At 36.1% G+C, this 23,710-nt stretch overlaps 1 protein-coding gene and 1 pseudogene across 2 annotated transcripts in view; one reads left to right on the top strand and one right to left on the bottom strand.

The window, feature by feature from the left end:
• The window catches only part of LIN28B (lin-28 homolog B), a 129,564-nt gene that overhangs the window by 5,077 nt on the left and 100,777 nt on the right, over positions 1–23,710 (bottom strand). The window lies entirely within an intron of this gene.
• Positions 6,317–23,710, top strand: part of LOC123837123 (programmed cell death protein 5-like) — a 44,044-nt pseudogene continuing 26,650 nt past the window's right edge.

Genomic DNA, 23,710 nt, shown 5'->3' with positions numbered 1-23,710 from the left:
TTTTCGATTTTAATATGTCTGACGCTGGTTATCTAATCCAATCGTCTGCCAATCAATCCAACACCTGGGAGTGTCAGATGCCAGTGTGGGAGTGGGAGGTAGGTGAATGGCAGAAATGCCGTCAAAGAACCCAAGAAAGCTAAAGAAAAGGAACAGATCCAGAGTAGCTTTCGATGAGAGCAATCTCCCACCCCGTACCTCCTGAGGGTCATAGATTCTTCCAGAAGGCCCCATTTTGTTTTGATAGCGCCCACACATTCTAAATTTACACCTGGGTATAGTTTATTCACTTCACAGGATCTGCCCCAACATACCAAGAGGAGAGTTAGAAAACTTGGATGAATCACAGAGTTGGAAAAGCCTTTTAATAGTGCACACATTTTCAGATCTCTATCAAAGCAACCTATTCTTGATATGGATCTGTTTCTTGTATTTCACTCTTCTTAAATCGACTCTTAGGTCTGTAAGCCAATTCAGCAATAAAACGTTTTAGTAAGGTTAATGTTTATATATTTTTCTTAAGTACACTGGTAAAAACATTGAGTTTTTAAAAATACTGGCTAGCAGTGATTTATGATTTTAAAAATGTTTCTTATGGAACAAATATATATTTAACACCAAAAAAAAAGTATTTGTATCTTTTGAAATACAGAAGCCAGTATCCCCCTAAATTACCTTAATTCATGTGAAAAATAAAATGAGCTATACAGAGTAGGGCTGAACATGCTGTTAACAGATTTAAAATAATAATAGAAATAATAAGAGGTTTAATTCATAAAAAGCTTATTATGTTCCAGACACTGCGCAGAAGGTTTCTAATGTGTTACATAATTTAATCCTCCCCCAAGCCCTATAAAGTAGGTACTACAACATCTCCTTTGTGTTGATGAAGAAACTAAAACTTGAGTTTACAAAGAAGGAAATTTTAACTGAAAATAATAAATTTTCTTTGCATTTTCATTATATGAAAAATTATACCCAACAATATTGATGTAAATTTTATTACATGTTAAGTCTAAAAAATTGAGTCCTGAATTTAAAACAGCAACACACATACACACAAACATAGATTTGAAATAGATTATTTCCTGTGATTTGGCTTACTGCGCTATCACTATGATAGGGGGATATGAGTGTCTCTCATTGAATGATCCCATTTATACAATGAAGGTTGGAACTAATTTAGTCCAGAGTTTTCAATGCCAATGCCCAGTTTTATTTCTACTCCTCTTGTACTTCATAGGTTGAAAATTTTTGTCTAAAAAATTAGTAAATAATTTTTCCATTTTCCTTAATCATATATGTTTAAAGACTGTAAGTCAGAACTTCAGGATGACATGTTATATTCAGAGCTATCAAACCAACTCAATAAAATTCCAGTCAAAATAAAGAACCCTGACATTTTAGTTAGCCCATGAAGTTGTATTATAATGTGAATGATTTATTTAGGCCTTGAAATAAATACTACAATGAGATTCTACTGGTTGGAGTGAATGTAAATTGAGACAGCCTCTTTTGGAGGGCAATTTGACAGCGTTATTTCAAAATAGTACATACCCTCTCACCCAATAACACCAACTCTAAAAATTTGCCTATAGAAATATTCTACTATATTAGAAACGTATTCTAATATAGTGTTGCCCATATTGGTAAAAAATAGAAAAATTAAATGATAATAGTAATACTAACAATAATAATAAATGCTTATAATCAAAACCGGGTGGTCTGCTATAGTCGATGCTCTTTACCATTGAGCTACAAACATATGAAAATGGAAAGAAAATTAGAGCCCACATATATTGAGAAACACTGCAGATATTAAAAGAAATGAAGTAAAAGAATATTTTTTTAAATGAGGTAGATCCGTATGTATTCAAATGGAAAGATCTCCAAGAAATATTTAGCAAAAAAAAAAAAAAAAGCAAACCACAGGATAACACATAAATATAGTATACTACTACTTATGTTTCAAAAACACTATATGGTTATAGGTAATTGTATGCATTTTTTCAAATGCATGGATAAAACACTGGAAGGATAAACAGTAAATTAACAGGGGTTACATCTGAGGAGAAGAGAGATGTAATATGAAGGAGGACTTTCATGCTTACTCCCTAATTTTTGTAGTTTCTTTTTTATTTCTTTATTTATTTTTTAGAGAGAAAGGGAGTGTGAGTGGTGGGGAGGGGCAGAGGGAGAGAGGGAGAGAGAATCTTAAACAGGTTCCACGCCCAGTGTGGAGCCTGACCTGGAGCTGGAACTCACAACCCTGAGATCATGATGTGAGCCCATAGCAAAAGTCTGACGCTTAACTGACTGAGCCACCCAGGCGCCCTGAGTTTCTTTTTTATTTATTTATTTATTTTTAAGACTTTATTTATTTGACAGAGAGAGACACAGCGAGAGCGGGAACACAAGCAGGGGGAGTGCGAGAGGGAGAAGCAGGCTTCCCGCGGAGCAGGGAGCCCAATGCGGGGCTCGATCCCAAGACCCTGGGATCATGACCTGAGCTGAAGGCAGACGCTTAACCGACTGAGCCACCCAGGCGCATCCCCGAGTTTTTTTAAATAACAAGAAAGAATTATATGTTGTTTGTGTAATTAGAAAAAGAGCAATTATATAGCTCCATAGCTCCACCTCCATTTTGTAATTCCATCATTATTACTGTTCGTCACTGGACAGTGAACGTGTATACCAGCAGTTCTAGAAGCATCTTGGAAGCTTTTAAAAAAAATACTTACCACACCTAGATGCTACTCCACACCGATTAAATTAGAATCTCTGAGGTTGGAGGCCCAGGCCTCAATACTTTTTGAAAGCTTCCCAGGTGAGAGTGAGCCGCTTCTTGAGAACTGCAGCTGTATGCAAACCCGAGTTAGCACTGACAACCTTACCAAGAGATCACTCATAATCCCAGCCATAAGGAATGTGGTTCAAAACAGAATAAATCTCTCCAAACACTGTTTCAACAGGTCACTGATGCCTCAGAAAGGAGAAAGGAAGGAAAGGAAGGAAGAAAAAAGTGTGTACGTATCTTATTTCCTTACTGGGAACGAAAAAGGATTCCCTAAAATTTCAGGTTGTGAGAGCACAAAAGCCCATCACCTTTTACCATCACTGATCCTTGCTAACTGAGGAAGCAAACCAGTGCAAAAAACTAGAGTTTAGCTTTAGGCGTAGTTTCTCTGCTTCTGAGACCATCATTCAATTCTGAGTTCATCAATCAAGGATGGGTTCAATGTGTAGGAACCCATGTCATCAAAATGGGTGATAATTTACAGCTCTTAATCAATTGCTACTTTCTCTTAACTTCACCATCATTACCAATTAACATTTATTGATTTCCCATAATAACTCAAGTATCCATCTTCTGTTGTTTGCATCTAAAATAATCCTCAAAAACATATAAACTTTAGTATAGATAGACTCCTACAAACATTTCTAATGACCAAGTTCTGTTGGCTATTACATAAAAATTACTTCCTTATGAATATAAATATAATACCAAGATCTCTGCTTTTTATAAAAATCTATTAGCCATGGCATTTAAAAAAAACTCAAATATTTAAGCTGCATTTCACCTGAAAGAGTGCTATTGATAAAGTATTTCTCACTCTGTCTTCTACACTTAGAGAAAAAGAAAGTACGGGATAAATGATTGAAAGAAAACTGGCTTAGTTAGACCATCTTAAGGATAGGTTTTCAGTATTTTTTTTTAAAGCAAAATTTAGTCAGTATAATTGCCATTCAGCTCTTTCTGGTGCATAATAAATGGGAGCTGTCTGGAGGGCTCTGTATTGTCTAGTGCTAGTCAGAGTAAGGGTCAGTCTATTGTTGGCATAGAACTAATTCTAAATTCTAAAATTGCTGGCAGTGGAGGGGCGCCAGGCTGGCTCAGTCAGAAGAGCATGTGACTCTTGATCTTGAGGTTGTGAGTTCGAGCCCCAAGTTGGGAGTAGGAATTACAAAAAAGTAGAGTACAAAAAAATAAATAAACTTAAAAAACTGTTGGCAGTGGAAATAAATACTTTAGGTCTCCTCCAAACTTCAGTTTTCAGACCATTTAACTAAACTGATCTGGGGTATGCACTGAGTTCAGAGGGTATTTTTTTACCTACCAACTATTGTTCTATCCTTTTTTATCATGTCTATTAGTGAATTCAACTGCTTCTAATTCCCATGTAATCATTTTCATAAATTGAAATAAAAAAACACTTAAGAATATCTACTATGTGCAGGGAGAAAATTATCTGAGAAATAATATAAAAAGAAAATCCATACCAAAGGATGTTAAGTTTCCAGAATGAAAAGGAGATCAATTTCCCAGGGCAACCGATTAATTAAAAAAAAAAATCAACATAAGAAATATTTTATTTATATTTCAGAGCACTAGTAATAAGATTACAAAAATTTTTCAGAAAAAGAAAATTATATCAACAGTAATGAACATTCAATGATCTTCAGATGTCTCAAGACTAATACTGGAAACAAGAAGAAAATTAAAAAGTGCCCTTAGCATTTTGGGGGAAATCATTTCCAACATAGAAAAAAATATACTGTAAATACAACTTTGCACTAAGATAGTAATGGAATGTAGGTAAATAGTGAGCTGAATGGTAAGATTTATATATTTACATATTTTACATTGTTTAATGTCTTCTGACTGCTTTCTGAACCATCTTATGTTTATTAGTTTTGGGACATTCTCTCTGATAAATGCCATGGTCTATCATCTGTATCGTAATGCCAGCCAAAAATGCACCAAAGCATCTTGAAAACCAGCTAAAATATAGTAATAGCTCTATTTGCAAACCTTTCATCATCTTATGAAAACAAAACGGTATGATGGAAAATGTGGGGGGCAGGCATGTGATGAATGGCAGCACAGGGTCTCAAGCCAAAGCAGGGATGGAACACATAGCAGGTTTAAAAGAGAAGAGGACACGGAAGGGGAGAGAAATCACTGGAGAAATGGGGACAAAGGGAGCCTTTTGCATGTAAGGGCACTTCATTCAGGTATAATTATAAGCCAGACATTTTGGTATTTCATTCCATTATGGCTAGAAGTACTTGGTGGATTTTGTGGCAATCCCACAGAACAATAATCATTTGTTCAGAGTCTGCTACTTTGTAGCATAGCTTGAGAAGGAGCATAATAATGAATTCTAGGTCATAAGTTAAATCTGTATTTGAGATACAAATGGTATCTCTCTTGTAGGTAACAAACAGCATTCCAGACAGGTAATCTGTTCTGGCTAATGGAAAAGTTGAAAAACAAGGAGAAAGATGTACTTAAACACAGATAACTTAATGCTTTCCAATGTCTTAGAAGTAAAAGCAGTTTGTTATGAAATTGGACCCAATCTCACAGGCTGGACATTCTGTCAACACTGCTTTTATGATCCAACACCACTAAGGAGGGGTGTCCAGCTCAGGATGTCTTTCTCTCTCTCTCTCTCATACACGCATGCACATGCACACACACATGCGTGCCATAAGCAATCCTATAGCGGAGGCGTGTAACCATCCAAACTGTGGATTTAAATGTATCCTTGTTGGAACCAAGTTCAGTTTATCTACCATATTTGGTCACAGTGACTTTTAGGTAAGAGAGTATTTTTAGCTTACTCCTGGTCTCAAATACAAAGGAAAGGAAAAACATTCAATATTTAACTAGAAATGGTTAAAATTGGGTGTCTGCTTAGATGGGAGAATCAAATTATAATATGCAACCTGAAAATGTTGGTTCATTTATCTATTATAGCAGTCTTGCTGAAAATTTAAAACCCCCAGGGCTGCTTGCTTTTCACTAGACCATTTCACACTGCCAGCATCAGAGGTGTGACATCAGTCGTAAATAAGCATTGGTTCAGCCGGAAGAAATACAATTCCACTACTGCTTTTGTGTCAACTTTTATAAATGTTTTTTTTCCTTGGTCATCATACGATTTCTTTCTCTGGCTCTATAAACCAGCCCTATTTTTATGTTATTTTACAAGTCATTCTTAAGTGATACCTTTCTCTTTAGGTGTACACTGAATTTTTTTTTTTTTTAACTATTAAAGCACAAGCAATCTTCAAAGACTAGTTTCATCATGATTATTTGATGTGTGAAGCAATAATTTGTCATCTAGACAAATGGATGTAAACGTCAAAACAATACATGAAAGAATTTAAATATACAATAAAAACACCTTAGGTAAATAAACAAAGACTACAGAATAAAAGTGACTGGCTCATATTTTATCACACCTTGCTATTAAAACAGAGAAGGAAGAGACAGCATGTACAGAGATCAAGAATCAATTTCACTGGCATGACTGATGACCCGCACAGGAGAAGGTTAGATAATAGTTCCAGATTTATGCTGGTTGTTTGCAAGCTGGAGGCAACAAGAGGGCTAGATGAGAAGATTTTAGGCAAGTGAGTCATTATTTAGCCAAATGGGTTATTGAAAGCTTTGACATTTCTATGACTAAGCTACTTTTGGTGCAAGTGTCAATATTGGTAGTATTTGAGTTTCTATGAAGATAGAGGGTTTAAACACCTTCCAATTGTTGTATTACTAAATTAATATAACACTGAATTACTGCCATATTACTGAATTAGTAAGAAGTATGTGTAAACTTTGCATTTTTACAGTGTTTATATGAATAGCATTAAATGTATCTGTAGAGGGCTTGTTCTAGAGTATGTTGCTTGGTACCATCTATTCAAAATGTACCCTCAGGATGAATTCATGTGCAGGAGGCAAAAGAAGACCGTGCCAAACCATCCCCATCTCTACGGCTACTCAGGAATCAGGAGTTAAAACTATTCTGCTGAAATCACCAATGAAAGGCTTCTAAGGATCAATAAGTTTGATCTCCTGTTCCAGCACCAGCTAGTGCTGAGGAAAATGATGAAGTACAGATAAGAAGTAAATGACCTCTGTCCACTACCCCTCTAGCTCAACTGGTCTTTATGTTGACTGACTATCTGTTGTCTTTTGCCAAGAATCAGCAGTTCTTAAATTGTTCATCATGTAGGTAGGTAGGTGAAAACTGAATGCAGAAAATTGCAACTGTCTAGATAACCTCCATAAACGGTGATATTATGTCTTCTCTGTATAAGTCTGATCTGGAAAATTAAAGCATAAGGTATTGTACGGTACTCTTGGCTTCATGGCTACTTCTTTTTTTCTCCTCCTTACTGGTTGCAGCTGCTCTTCATGTTATCAAGCTGTTTATATGAATAAAGCCTGATGGTCAAGCTGCTAAGGCATCCCTGCAGATCTTTCCTCTGCTCGCTGATCCCGTAAGGAATCTTGTTTCCCTGTTTGAACATTTTAAAGCTGTGACCCTGTGGGCACATGGCCACAGTTATAGAAGAAATGGCTGTCAAGCCAAGGATGGAAGTAAAAACTGAAGGTAGGCCTGAGAAGAGCAGACAGGTCCTCATCAGAGCCAGGATTGTTTACACATGTCCAAATACTCTTAATAAGTGTTAACATTAGGGCTAGATTCTACACATTAACAGATTTGTTTGTGCATACTCTAGAAGCCAGAAAGTGGCTTGTCTTGAAGATAAGCTCTTGAGTGTCTGAGCAATGGAATTTTCATCTCCTCTGGTCATCCTTTGAATTTGGCTGGTAGAGGTTTATATGAAGAATTTGGTTAATTCCTTTCGTGAGCAAAAGAAACAAAGCCACTGAATAATTTTTTGATGTTTTTCTAACAAAAAAATCTTGAAAAGTATGGCAGATGTAGTGAAAGGAGGTAAATTTGTTTGCATAATACTTGGTCTTTTTACTTTAAAAATGTACATACTTCAGAAAAGTAAAAATTTAAAAATATAACTGCAAATGGCAAAATGCTATTTATTTATCACACTGAATGTGAAGTTCTCTTTAGAAGGTTTAATTTTGTAACTTAATTGAATACAGCACATGTATAGGGAAAAAGCTCTGCTTCAGTGGAAAACTGCATTTGTCTAGATCTCAAGCTCACGCTTATGGATTACCTGATTCTGATTTAGGAGAGTAATTTTACAGCTCTTTAAATTGCCAATAACTGATAGTAATGCAAAGTTATTCTTGCCCATACAGAGGCAAATTCTGTCCTGTCAGGTTCAACTGACTTCCCTTTACCACCCTGAAAGAAGCATGTTTTGCAACTATTGGATATTAATTACAATATTCCTGATCTACAACTGTGTTTGTTCTTTGGATCGTCCTTTGAACAGGTTATTAGAGCTGCCTGTTTTCCTCATTTAATTGAATTAAATAAAATCTTTAATACTTGCTCATTTTGTATCTGTATCAGAGTCAAGATGTTACCGTTTTTGAAAATTATCCTTTAATTCTCATACAGAAAATATCCAACCATAGAAGCCACTATGTCATTATGACATCATTAGGATCTTGCTCTTTAAGTACCTAGAATCTAGAATAGAAATAAAATAAATGCAGAACTAACTTTAATCCCCAGGATTATTGAGCCCAGTATTAGTTTCTGTGTTTATTCTCAGTGATCTTATTTTTCCTATACCTTGAAACATTTTGCTCTTTCATAATCCTGGGAATTACTTCCAACTTCACTAAAACGGACCTTAAAATAATACAAAAATTTAAATTTTTCCAAAGAAGACATGTAAATGGCCAACAGGTACCTGAAAAAGTGCTCAACATTGCTAATTATCAGGGAAATGCAAATCAAGACCACAGTGAGATATCACCACATACCTGTTAGAATGGCTGTATCAAAAAGACAAGGGATAGCAAGTATCAGCAAGGATGTGGAAAAAAGTAAATCCTTGTGCACTGTTGGTGGGATTGTAAATGGTAGAGCCACTGTGTAAAACAGTATGGAGGCTCCTCAAAAAATTAAAAATAGAAATACCATATGATAAAGCAATTCCACTTCTGGGCATATACCCAACTGAAATGAAATCACTATCTCAAAGAGATATCTGCACCCCCATGTTCCTTGAAGCATTATTCACAATAGCCAAGACACAGGAATGACCTAAAAGTCCACTGATGAATGAATGGTAAAGAAAATGTGGTATACATACACATAATGAAATATTATTCAGCCATAAAAATGGAAATCCTGCCATTTGTGACTACATAGATGGATCTTAAGGCATTATGCTGAATGAAATAAGTCAGACGCAGAAAGACAAATACTGTATCATCTTACATATATGGAATCTAAAAAAAAGTCAAAGTCATAGAAATAGAGAATAGAAAAGTGGTTGATGGGCTTGGGGGGAGGGAGAAGTGGGGAGAGGTTGGTAAAAGTATACAAATTTTTACCTATAAGATGAATAAGGTTCTGAGGATCTCATGTATAACATGGTGACTGTAGTTGAGAACACTGTATTGTATAACTGAAATTTCCTAAGAGAGTAGAACTTAAATCTTCTTGCCGCCACCAAAAAAGAAAGATAAATATGTGAAGTGACAAATGTGTTAGTTAACTAGATAGGTGGAATCATTTCACAAGGTACACATATATCATGTCATCACAAGTACACCATAAATATTTTACAATTTTATCTGTCAATTAGACTACAATAAAGCTGGGGTGGGAGAAGAAAGAATATATCTTTGGCTCTACTTTTTAGCTCTAATACATACTTTCCACCTCGCTTGTAAGATGGTGCTAGGATTGAATTCTCTCGATTCTCTCCCAACTATGATCTTGGTATCACTCTACCCTTGTAATGAGGAACTCAGCCTGGTTTTATAACTTTCTCCAAGAAACATTCACCAGCCCAGTAGTGGGCAGGGCAATGCGAGGCAGAAGAGACCCAAATTTATCTAGAGTTGCCGTGGGCAAGGTGGATGTTGGGAAAAGACAGGAGTGTGAGGGGGAGTTAGTTCACTCATAAAAGCATTATTGAAATGAGCAGTCCAAGCTGAGAGGAGAGGCAACTGAGACCAGAAGGAACTCAGATGATGAAAAAAAGGGAGAGAGGATCTCCAATACCTACACTCAACAGCTCAATCTTTTCTACTTTCATAACCCTAATATCAGTAACACTATATGTTCATTTGGAGTCAAGATTATCTAAATCATCACTCAACTGCCTCATGCAATCCTGGAGTCCAAAATTGTTGGCAAAGAACTTAATCAGTTTAACTGATTCTACACTGCCTCCATAATATTCTATTAATTATATAATTAAATAATTTTCTGATAACTGGGAAATAACCATGTTGAACATAAGGTTTTCACTGAAAAAAAATTTTTTAATAATGTAATCATCCAGAAGGGTGATAAAATAGTGAAATAAATCATCACTATTTCATCATCCTTCAGCTTTCTTATTGCATTGCCCAAACTCAGGAGACAGAATTTTTGTAGTCTTTTTCTTTTTAACCTTTCATTAAACACCACTGAGAATTCAGAAATTTTCATTTCCTGTCCATAATGGCAAAGAGAAGAAAACTGACAGAAGATGTTTTGCAATTGTTAGACAAGTAAGAACACAAATACAAAAAGAATAGACAGCAGTACTCCAGACTAATGATGATGGTAAAACTAACTCTATAAACTAAATCTCAGATTATGAGTCGTTATACAAGATAATATCCTAAATATATTTTCTCAAATTGAAAAATAGATGAGTGAACATGTTTCTATGGACAACAATGAAATTTGTTATCCAGTTATTCATTCTACAGGGAGGAGGATGTCATAATGCAATATTTTTTTGACCAGAAATTTTTGCAAAAAAGACATGTATTCTTTCACCTTTTGTGAAATTTGTTCTAGGAAATTTACTTGCTATGGTTAAGAAGTGGGCAGATGCTGAAGGTACTACTGAAAGGAGATAAACAGCATAGAAATGAAAAAGTTAATTGAATTGATCATTCTAATCAATATTATAAAGGTATTTTGCTATTACAGACTGAAGAAATCGACCATCCTATATTCAACAAAACTATGAGCCATGAAACTTTTCAAAGCACTGCATTTTGTGGATAGAAGTATAAGAACCAGAGGAAATAAAAAGCTGTAATCTCTTAGAAATATATTTGAAATCTTGATCAGTATTTATAAGATGAGTATGTTCCAGGCCATCCATGAGTGATTACTTGCATTTAAAGGATATTGCCCATTTTGGACACATGTATCTTCACACCAGAAAAATATGAAATAAAGTTTTCTTGGTTACATTTAAATTCTTACTAATTTCCAATATAGCTATTTTTCACAACATCCCTTTATTTTTATATCTGTAAATTATTTGTAAAATGACTTTCAAAATGTGTTTTAAAAAGGGTTCCTTGGGGCGCCTGGGTGGCTCAGTTGGTTAAGTAACTGCCTTCAGCTCAGGTCATGATCCTGGAGTCCCGGGATCGAGTCCCACATCGGGCTCCCTGCTCAGCAGGGAGTCTGCTTCTCCCTCTGACCCTCCTCCCTCTCATGCTCTCTCTCTCTCATTCTCTCTCTCGCAAATAAATAAAATCTTAAAAAAAAAAAAAATAGTTCCTTGGATTCAGATGGTAAATGGTAATGACTATTCTTCCTGGTGTACTGCTAGTTAATAACATATAGAATTTGATAAATGGTGTAAAAGAAAGTGTTGCACCTTTTCAAGAGAAGACATAATCACAGTCATTGTGAACAGGAATGATTTTGTAAAGGAGATGGCCTGGCTACAACAAGCTAGTAAAATTCATCAAAAATCTGTGAGGTTTGGGGTGCCTGGGTGGCTCAGCCAGTTAAGTGTCTGACTCTTGATTTCAGCTCAGGTCATGATCTCAGGGTTGTGAGGATGGAGCCCTGTGTTGGGCTCTGCACTCAGCGGGGAGTCTGATTGAGATTCTCTTTCTTCCTCTCCCTCTGCCCCTCCCTACCCCGCAGTCACTCTTTCTCTCACTCTCTAAAACAAACAAATAAGGGGTGCCTGGGTGGCTCAGTCATTGGGCGTCTGCCTTCGGCTCAGGTCATGATCCCAGGGTCCTGGGATCGAGTCCCACATCAGGCTCCCTGCTCACCGGGAAGCCTGCTTCTCCTTCTCCCACTCCCCCTGCTTGTGTTCCCTCTCTCACTGTGTCTCTCTCTGTCAAATAAATAAATAAAATCTTTAAAAAAATAAAATAATAAAATAAACAAATCTTTAAAAAAATGAATGAGGTTTATATAGATGGAAGAAAAATATGCCAGAATATATGGCATGGGAAAACTAGAGGATATGTTTAGGAAAGCAAGTTGGGTAGCTTGGAAAATAAAATGGAAACCAAGATTACTGAGCAGAATATTAAATATATTTTATAATTTACTATTTTAAAAACTTTCATCTTATAGTTGAAAAAATTGAGTTTCGAACCTGATATATGCATTGCTCGTGACCACAAACCTAGTAATGGAGAGCCCAAGATTTTAGCCTACCAATCCAATGATCCATGATAAATCACTTAATCTTTCTGAGTTTCCTCTCCTGTAAATCAGTTTCATCATCCAGGAATCCTTTTTTAAAGATGATAATAATTCCCACTTACTTCATGTGGTTGCTTCTGGTCTTAAATGAGATTAATATTTTAAGATGCTTTGCAAACTACAAAATTCTATATAAATAGAATCTCTTTCCCTAATCTTGGATGTTATATTCCCAAAGCACTTTCACCCCACTCATAATAAAATAACGGTAGAAGAGCTAAAGTTCTCATGAATTAAGGGAGGCGGGGGGAAGACCAAAAATAAGTAACAGGAAAAGCTTAAAGTATTTTTCGCTTGATATTCAGCATATTTATATATGCTCTCTAATTAATTTGCATTTAACATTCCTTATTTCACTATGATTTTCTTTACCATCTCCTACTCTTGCATTTTGATGAAATACTAGTAAATTCATTTACTTTGTTGCAGATGCAACACATTTAGTATGGAGGTCACTGTTAAAATGTTCACTATTTTTCTGATTTATATTTTGGAGTCCCTAAAAATTAAATCTCAGAATAACTTTGTTTTAATAAACTGTATCAGAAGACTTTGTAGATAAAATTATAAAGATGTTAACCTGTGTATCATACAGTTTTATGTATGGAGAATTTGCTCACTATTCCTATTTCTTTTTTTTTTTTTTTTAAAGATTTTATTTATTTGACAGAGAGAGACACAGCGAGAGAGGGAACACAAGCAGGGGGAGTGGAAGAGAGAGAGAAGCAGGCTTCCCGTGGAGCACGGAGCCTGAAGCAGGGCTCGATCCCAGGACCCTTGGATCATGACCCGAGCCGAAGGCAGACGCCAAACGACTGAGCCACCCAGGCGCCCCTTACTATTCCTATTTTTATAAACTCTTCTTTTCTCTGGCTTTCAGGATACTTTATTTTATTGGGTTTTCCCCTATCTTTTTGACATTATTTTCCTATCTTATGCTTAGTACCTTTCTGGATTCACCAAGATCTGCACTTGCTTGTCTATCATCTCTCCTTCAAAAAATTGATCCATTTCCCTTAACAAATTATTTTCTTTATGCTGATCACTCACAAATTATTCCCACTTTGATGTCTTCCTGTAATCTCAAACTCAACTCATCTCTTCGAGGCCATTTTGACCCCTAGTTTCCATATCTCTTCCAATATTGGTTGATTTTCCTATAAATTCCATCATTCATCATTGCATTCATAGTATTTATTGTTACGTTACTTGGTTGGCTCAAAGAAAAGGAAAAGATATTATTAAAATCTTCACTGTCTTTTGTCCTTTAAAAGCAAAATGGAAACATAAAGCTTACTCTTAGGTCAACTCTTAAACCTATGACCAGTTTCCTCAACCTCTTGTCCATTTGGGGATAGATCCCCCCTCTCCTGTCTTTACACCATGCCAAAGATCAATCATGCTAACTGATATTTCAGGTACATCTATCAGCCCATTTGGCCCACTCAATCACCAACCAGCGATGACCATATTAGCGTTACCTTGGTTAATGTAAATGAAACAAAGAAAAATTTATAACATCAGTCATTACTTTTTAAAAATAGTATAACAGAAGAATAAAAAAGTGAAGAGGAAAACTATTATAAGCTTTTGGAACCTGAGGGTGAAAAGGAGAGTATTTAGTACCAAAAGGGCAGGATCATTAAAGTGAGAGAGGTATTGAGTGACTAACGTAAAAAAGATATAAAAGTATGAATTCCCACCTAACATACTTTTTGTACTGAATATTATGGTCATGGACTCTAGTCAATATTACAGAGTAACAGGTACTCACTGAGCTGTCATGTAACCCTATGGCAGAAGCCACATCTCCTGGGCAAAAACCACCAAAGTCAGGTCAATTTCCCTTTATCTAGTCATCTTTTGACAAGTCCTCCTGACTTTTTGACTAAGTTTGAGTAGTCACTAATTACAGCGTTTTCAAAGAAGTAGTAATGGCAAAAGTTAACTATATGCTGATGCACACCTCTGGAGACACCAGTCTGAAACTTGAAGTCACAGATTTGGGAAATATCACTGAAAGGACAGACAGTCTTAAAGCCATGGAATGACGGTCAACCAGCCAAGTGTGAAGAGTGAGAAGAGGACTGCCGACAAAGTTCTCAGAAATCTTCTATTTAATAATGTTCAAGTGTTAGAACCAGTTAGGCATCTAAGAAGGAAAAGTCAGAGAAACAGTAGGAAGGCAAGAAAAGAGACATTTCCCTAGTTAAAAAAGGAGTTTTATATTGGAGAAAGTGGCTGACAGTGATCAAATAAGATGAAGTATTAAAATAGGTGGATAGAGGGCGCCTGGGTGGCTCAGTCAGTTAAGCGTCTGCCTTTGGCTCAGGTCATGATCCCAGAGTCCTGGGATCGAGTCCCACATCAGGCTCTCTGCTCAGCAGGGAGTCTGCTTCTCCCTCTCACTCTCCCTCTCTCTCAAATAAATAAATAAAACCTTTAAAAAATAAATAAATAAAAATTTAAAATAGGTTGATGGATTTAGCAAGCTGGAGGCAGGAAGAAGCCTCAGGTAGAAGATACAGTGAATACAAAAGAATTAAGGAACTATAATTGAACTGCAGTGCCAGTTTTAACTTCCTCAAAGTCCAACATGCATATCTTAGGAAAAATAGGTCTTCTGAGGGGATTCACTTCCTCAGAAAGCCCTTTCCAAAGCTGTACATTACATATTCTTTTAAAAATCACCAGAGTCCAACAGAAAGACATCCAAAAGACACAAACAGGAAATTCACAGATAAAGAAAGAAAAATGACAAATAGTTTTAAGTACACTAGCAAAACAAAAAATTTTTTAAAATCAATCATACAAAAAAACCAAAGAATTATATACCTTTCAAAGTAGCATATAAAAATATTCTAACCATATTATTGAAAACAACTAAAAATACTAGATAAAATATTTTTAAAACATCTTTTGAAATGCATTACTGATCAGGCAAGAAAATAAGGAATGCTTAGAAGTAAAAAACGAAGTGAAAGCAGGAAACTAGGGCAGTAAGTGGAGCACTGAAACAGACTCTCACCCTGGAGGCACCAGAGAACACTGCCAACCTTAAGCTTTGACCTTGTAAGGGAGGGTCAGAGGGAGCAGAGGGGTCAGGAAACAAAGTCCAGGTCCTGTCCGGAAGTTGGGAGTCTTATTGGAGATCCTGTCCCACAAAGCTGGAACCCCCCCAAATTGCACTCATAGTATAAAGATAAATGAAAATAAACTTGCCCAGAAGAAGGGGATGGCATGGAAACTTTTCTACCCGCCAACACGATGTTGAAGGAAGAGAAAACAAATGTCCCCTGAGAACTGATAACTATAACCCAGACCGTGTATGGTATTGCAGCTCAAGTGGGCATATGGCATACACTGAGAATTCATTATAAAATTGTTCCTAGTTGGTTCAGTGCCTCCAGGCACATGAGGAAGCAAACACAAAAAGTCTCTGGAAAAAATGCACCTTTCAAGGCAGGAGTGAAAGAATTCTTATAGATAAAAGTCCAAGAAATATGACTGGTTAAAAAACCATAAAAGACAAAGGAAAATAGGGCACCATGAACTACAAACAGCAGATTCAGACCCAAAGACTTCAGACATTGGGTTGATCAGATTCAAACTGTAAAATAAGTAAGTTTTGATATGTTTAAAGCAATGGTTCTTAACATTATCAGGCCAATGTCTACCTTTTATAGTAAGTATTTTTAGTGCCCTTAGTCCTATCCTGAAAGAAATGTAAAATAATATAATCTATATACACACATCATGCATACTATATATAATATATACTCCTTAACTATAATATATAGAAGAAAAATAATTTATAGTAAAAGAATACATATTTAATAAAATATGCACAAACCAAACCATGCTAGAAGACAGAATACTTGTCTATAGTAAATAAATTTGGATTTAAGTGAAGCCATTCCATACAAGTACAGGAAAATAAAAAAAAGTAGAGGTACAGAGAAATACTAGAATAAAAATTAGTGTGAGTACACCAATATACAATCAGAAAAAGGACTGGAAATTCTAGAATAGAAAGCCATATCTAAAATGAAAAATTCACTGATTAGATAACAGCATCATAGAAACTGCAGAAAAATCCTGTAAATTTAAAGACAGATTACAAAAGAAATAATACAAATGGATTACAGAGAAAATAAAGCACTAAAAAATATGAACAGAGGGGGCCTGGGTGGCTCAGTCGTTAAGCGTCTGCCTTTGGCTCAGGTCATGATCCCATGATCATGGGATCTTGGTTAAGAAAATAAGTTCAAAGATATCTAAACATTACCTAAAAATGATATATCTAATACAAATGTATAAAATACAGAGCCTTGGGGCACCTAGGTGGCTCAGATGGTTGAGCATCTGCCTTCAGCTCGGGTCATGATCTCCAGGTCCTGGGATCGAATCCCGCATCAGGCTCCCTGCTCTGCGGGAAGCCTGCTTCTCCCTCTCCCACTCCCCCTGCTTGTGTTCCCTCTCTCGCTGTCTCTCTCTCTGTTAAATAAATAAATAAAATCTTAAAAAAAAAAAATATGAACAGAGCCTCTGCGACCTGTGGGGGTGATATGAAATGATGTGTTATAAATGCAATTAGAGTCTCAGAAAGAGAAGAGACCTACTATGGGGTAAAAAAAAATACACCATGGAATAAAGAAATTAATGACATTTAGTGTCTTCTCAGAAATAACAGAGGCCAGGCGATAAATGGACAACATCTTCGAAGTAGTAAAAGCAAAAAAAAAAACAACAAAAAAAAAACGCTTTCATTTGAAAATTCCGAACCTATCAAAAATAGGCACCAAAAATGTGGGTCAGATGGTGCATTGGTAGTACAGTGGTGAGCGCAGCTGCCTTCCAGAAATGGGGGGGGGGTGGGAAGACTGGAGAGAATCTGCGGCCAGCCAACTTCCACAAGAAGAAATGCTATAAAAAAAATTTCTTCAGCCTCAAGGCAAATGCTACCATATGGAAACTTCCATCTACAAAAAGAAGTAAAGAGAACTAGAAATGGGTGATATGTACCTAAACATAAAAAGTTATCTATTCTCCACTCTTAAGTACTTTTAAGATAAATATTAAAACAAAAGTGAAAACGCTAATTTGTGGGATATATAAGTTAATGTTGAAGTAAGTATATGATGCAATAGCACAAAAGATGACATGGGGTGAATGCAATTATACTTTTCTAAGGTTCTTAACACATTTTATAGCACATGAAACGTCATTAACCAAGAAGAAGGCACAAAATGAAGAATGGAAGGGAAAAACGAGAAAAATAGATAACAAATAGCAAACTGGTAGGCTTGTATCTAAATATGTCAATAATTAAATACAAACAGACTCAATTCTCAAATTAAAAAGTAGAAATTGTCAGGTTTGATTTAAAAAAAAAGATCTGGGGTGCCTGGGTGGCTCAGTCATTAAGCGTCTGCCTTCAGCTCAGGTCATGATCCCAGAGTCCTGGGATGCAGCCCCACATGCCTCTCTGCTCAGCGGGGAAGTCTGCTTCTCCCTCTGCCTCTCACCTCGCTCATGCTCACTCTCTCCCTCTTTCTCTCAAATAAATAAATAAAAATAAAACCTTTTTTAAAAAGATCCAACAATATCCTGACTATAGGAGACACACTAAATATAGAGTCATAGATACATTGGAATTAAAAGGAAACATAAAGTACTCCATGCACACAATAATCCCAAAAAAGTTGGTGTGGCTGTATTAGTATCAGACAAAAGATACTTCAAGATGAGATATATTATAGAAGAAGTGGGAAATTTTGTAAACGCAGAGGGTCAATCCATCAGGAAGCATAATAATCCCACTGTGAATGCAACTAATATGCTACCAACAGAGTTTCAAAACAAGAAGCAAATACTGTCAGAACCCCCCCAAAAAAGAGAGAAACCCACAATTACAGTGGATTTTAACAACTCTTTCTCAGTAATTGATAAAACAAGTAGACACACACATCAGTAAAAATATAGACAATTTCAGCAACACTATTACTAAAAGACATCACAGAACAATGCACTCAATATATGCAGAATATGTATTGTTTTCATGTGCACATGGAACATTGTCCAGAATAGAATAACAGCTTTGGACAGAAAAGAAGTCTCCTTGAATTTCAAATATTGAAATCCTATAAAATACATTTTCTGATCACAATGTAATTACATTTAGAAATAAATAAGACATACTTCCAGGAAAACAAAATATTTTAGAAATTCATCATATTAACAGAATAAAGGAGATAAAAACATCTGGTCATTTCAGTACCTACAGGGAAGAGCATGACAAATGCACATTCATTCATGATTAAAAACTCTCAGAAGAAAACTTCCTTAACCTAACAAAGGACTATCATCAAAATTAATAGTGAAATACTCAATATTTTCCCCTAAAGACTGTGAAGGCAAGGATATCCACTCTCACCATTTCTAAATATGTTACTAAGGTCCCTAACCAGTGCTGTAGCCAAAAAAAGAAATAAAAGAAAGAAATAAAAGGCATAAAAATGGAAAAGGAAAATCATTTGCAGACATAATTGTTAACATGTAGAATCATAAAGTATCTACAAGAGATAATAGATTTAATAGCTAAATATAGTAGTCAAGAGATCAATTGTATTTTATACACTAGCAACAAATAGAAAAAAGAATTTTAAAAGATTATATATAATAGCATAAAAATACTCAAGAATAAATTTTAAAAAGATATGGAAGACTTTTTACACTAAAAATGACAAAACATTACTGAAAGAAAAGAAAACCTAAATAAATGGTTATGTATTAGGTTAAAGAATCTGAAGGCTCAACATTCTTTTCTTCTTTTTAAAGATTTTATTTATTTGACAGAGAGAGAGACAGCGAGAGAGGGAACACAAGCAGGGGGAGTAGGAGAGGGAGAAGCAGGCTTCCCACTGAGCAGGGAGCCCGATGTGGGATTCAATCCCAAGACCCTGGGATCACGACCTGAGTGGAAGGCAGACACTTAACGACTGAACCACCCAGGTGCCCCAAGACTCAGCATTCTTGACATGTAAATTCTCACCGTTATTCTATAGATTAAATGCAATCCCAATCAAATTTCTAGTTGACAAGTTCATTTGTAATCTATAAAAATGCAAAGCACCTTGAATATCCAAAGCAATTTTGAAAAAGATAAAGTTGGACTGATATTACATGATTTCAAGACTTAGTGTAAAGGTACAGTAGGGTTTTTCAATTTCGGCACTGTAACGTTTTAGGAAGGATAATTCTTATGGAGGCTGCCATGAGCATTATAAGATTTTTAGCAATATCTCTAGCCCCTGCTCACTAGATGCCAGTAGCATCACCACTCCTCAGTTGTCCTAACAACCAAAGATGTCTCCTCCAGACATTGCCAAATATCCCTACAATGCACTATCACCCCCAGCTGAGATACAATAAATAAGACAGTGTAGGGAAATAAAAAAAAAGACAGTGTGGTATTGGTGTTAGGAGAGAAAAGTTGGTTAAATATAAGAGAACAGAACCCATAAACATGTCACCTTCTGTGGCCAACTGATGCCAAGGTAAATCAATGAAACAAAGAAAATCTTCATCAAAAAGGCATTGGAAAAATTAGATAAACTTATGGGGAGAAAATGAACCTCATCCTCTATTTAAGACCACATATCAAAATAAATTAACTTGAGTAACAGCCTAAACATAAAAGGTAAAACTACAGAACTTTTAAAAACAGTATGAGAGAATGCCTTCATAACCTTGAGGTAGGCAAACATTGCTTAGAGAGAATACAGCAATCACCAACCATTAAAAAATTGATAAATTAGACTCTACTAAAATTAAAAAGCTTTTGCTCATCAAAAGACTGGTATGAAGAGGAAAAAGATAAAACAGAAAATATTCACAGTACATTATCTGTCAAGGAAATTGTATCTAGTATTCTAAAGAATTCTCGTAATTCAGTAATAAAATGGCTACTCAATTTAAAAAACAAGCAAAAGAGAAATACAAATGGCTTAAAGTACATGAGAAGATGCTCACTCATCATTATGGGAATGAAAATTAAAACCAAAAGGTAATAGCACTCACTATACAATCAGTAAGAAGCCTAAAACTAAAAACACTGAAATTTTAAATACTGAGGAGGATATGGAACAACTTGAACTCTTAAACATTGCTGGTGTAGAAAAACTGGTGGTTTCTTATAAAGTATGGAAAGCTACTCTATAATTCAGCGATTCCACTTTTATGTAATTCCTTAAGAGAAATAAAAATACATGTCTACAAAAAGACTTTTATAAGAATGTTTATGGCCCCTTTATTTATGGTAACAACACACTACTGATGAAATGTCTATCAATAGGTACATGGATATATAAATTGTGGTAGATTCATATTAAAAACTACACTCTAACTAAAATTAAAATGACCTAATAATACACACAACATTAATCTCATAATCAAATGTTTAGTAAAATAAACTAGATGCGGGGCGCCTGGGTGGCTCAGTCATTCAGTGTCTGCCTTCGGCTCAGGTCATGATCCCAGGGTCCTGGGATCGAGTCCCGCATCGGGCTCCCTGCTCCACAGGAAGCCTGCTTCTCCCTCTCCTACTCCCCCTGCTTGTGTTCCCTCTCTCTATCAAATAAATAAATAAAATCTTAAAAAAAAAAATGAACTAGGGCGCCTGGGTGGCTCAGTTGGTTAAGCGACTGCCTTCGGCTCAGGTCATGATCCTGGAGTCCCGGGATCGAGTCCCGCATCGGGCTGCCTGCTCGGCAGGGAGTCTGCTTCTCCCTCTGACCCTCCTCCCTCTCATGCTCTCTGTCTCTCATTCTCTCTCTCTCAAATAAATAAATAAAATCTTTAAAAAAAAAAAATGAACTAGATGTAAAAGTGTATACTGCATGATTAATTCCATTTATGTTAAGTTCAGGAAATCTATGGGGACAGAAATCAAGAGTAGTTACATATAGGAAGCAGAGACTGGTTGGAAAGAAGCACAGGGTACTTCCTGGAATGATAAAAATACTCTGTTTTGATGATTGTATTTGTTATATGGATGTATATTTTATCCAAACTCACCAAATTCTACATTTCAGATGTGCATTTCTTTATAAATAAATAACCTCAATTATAAAAAAAATGGAAAAGATTTTAGTAATATGAAGTATTTAAAAATAAACCTTACTCATGTGTATATGCTAACTTGATAATATTTGAATTTAAACCTGTTAAAATAAGTCTCAAATCTGCTCTGCAACATATTTACATATGCCAACTACAAATGCACACTGATACTGATGTCCTTTATTGGCCACTCAAATACTAACAGTGGCATTTTAAATGAAGTATTAAAAAAAAATCCAAAACAAAGTATAACCTTCCCTCAATTTATTTTTTTTTTTAAAGATTTTATTTATTTATTCATGATAGACAGAGAGAGAGAGAGAGAGAAACAGAGGGAGAAGCAGGCTCCCAAGGAGCAGGGAGCCCGATGCGGGACTCGATCCCAGGACCCTGGGATCATGACCTGAGCCGAAGGCAGACGCTTAACCATCTGAGCCACCCAGGCGCCCTAACCTTCCCTCAATTTATACTGTAGTTTTATTTCAATAAAATTTGATATATGTTATAATAGACCACAAAGTATTTGTACTTAAATGTAAAACTGAATTTAGTTTGAGGCTCTGATATTTCTGAAGAGGTTTTTCATGAATATGAGTGTTGGCATGAATATTCAAAAGTCATAATGTAGATAGGACAATGTGTGATTTTTGTGATATTGTCTCATACACCGACATTATCTAAGCATTCCTACACAACAGTAATTATCCTTTCCTATCACTGATCATCATTTGTAGGGGAAATGACCAAAATCTCCCCCTCCAATTTCCAAACACCTTCTTTGTGATGGTACCACGCTGGTTGAGAACCATTTAAATAATAAGGATATGGAAATATGATCAGGAGCAAAGACTCTAAGACATCACCAAGCAGATTTAAAAAAAGAGGGAAGGAAGGAAGGAAGGAAGGAAGGAGGGAGGGAGGGAGGGAGGGAGGGAGGGAAGGAAGGAAGGAAGGAAAGAGGGAAGGAAGGAAAGAAAGAAAGAAAAGAAAATGCCTAGAAATAGAAAAAATAAGTAATTGAAACTAAAAACTCAACAAGGGGCGCCTGGGTGGCTCAGTCAGTTAAGCATCTGCCTTCAGCTCAGGTCATGATCTTGGGGTCCTGTGATCGAGTCCTATGTCAGGCTCCCCACTCAGTGGGGAGTCTGCTTCTCCCTCTCCCTCTGCCCCTCCTCACCCCCACTTGTGCTCATGCACTCTCACTCAAATAAATAAAATCTTTTTTTTTAAAGATTTTATTTATTTATTTGGCAGAGAGATACACAGCGAGAGAGGGAGTGGGAGAGGGAGAAGCAGGCTTCAGCTGAGCAAGGAGCCCGATGTGGGGCTCGATCCCAGGACTCTGGGATTATGACCTGAGCCAAAGGCAGACACTTAACGACTGAGCCACCCAGGCGCCCCAATAAATAAAATCTTTTAAAAAATAAAAAATAAAAGCTTAATGAATAACTTAAAAAGATCAGAAACAGCTGAAGAGAATATTAAGAACTGCTTCCAGCAGTATGACCAACTAGGTACCTAAAAAACACCAGGTACCTAAAACACACATTTTCATGCACTGCTGGGCTTGTAGAAAATAACGGCATTAGCCCCCTCAAATAAACCTAGAGGCAAAGTTAGAGGAAGGAGAGGCAGGGGTACCCTAATGGTGAATGATAATATTAGTATTATAACAGGTGACTAGACTGAGTCATGGGGCCAGCACCATCTAAACTCACTTCCACACCAAGGCAGGGATCCTTGAAATTAGTTACAGTGGTCAAGGCTATGGAAACTCCTATTTCCAGGCACAAGCAAACGCAATTCCTTCAAAAGAAAAGTCTTCTCAACTTAGGCCAGCACTATTTCCATAAATTATAATCAAATATGTATGAGTTCATAATCGAAGATCATGAGATACTAAGAAATAAACTACTCTGAGGTGAGGGTTAGCAGAAACAACAAACTAGAGATTTAGACTTCCAAAACCATTATTGGAATTGTCAAAAACAAACTATAAAATAGCTAGAGACAAAGTTTTTAAAGAAATAAAAGATGTCACATAAATGAATAACAACCAGTAAGAGACCAGCAAAACTACCCACGCACACTTGAAAATATGAAATTCAACAGGACCATGCGATATTAAAATGATATTGAGATTTAAAATTCAA

The sequence above is a fragment of the Mirounga angustirostris genome, unplaced genomic scaffold (genome assembly GCF_029215605.1).
Source record: "Mirounga angustirostris isolate CCGP_5_RB_7025 unplaced genomic scaffold, mMirAng1.0.hap1 SCAF_8, whole genome shotgun sequence".
Taxonomy (NCBI): domain Eukaryota; kingdom Metazoa; phylum Chordata; class Mammalia; order Carnivora; family Phocidae; genus Mirounga; species Mirounga angustirostris.
This window is presented reverse-complemented; position numbering and strand designations above follow the sequence as displayed.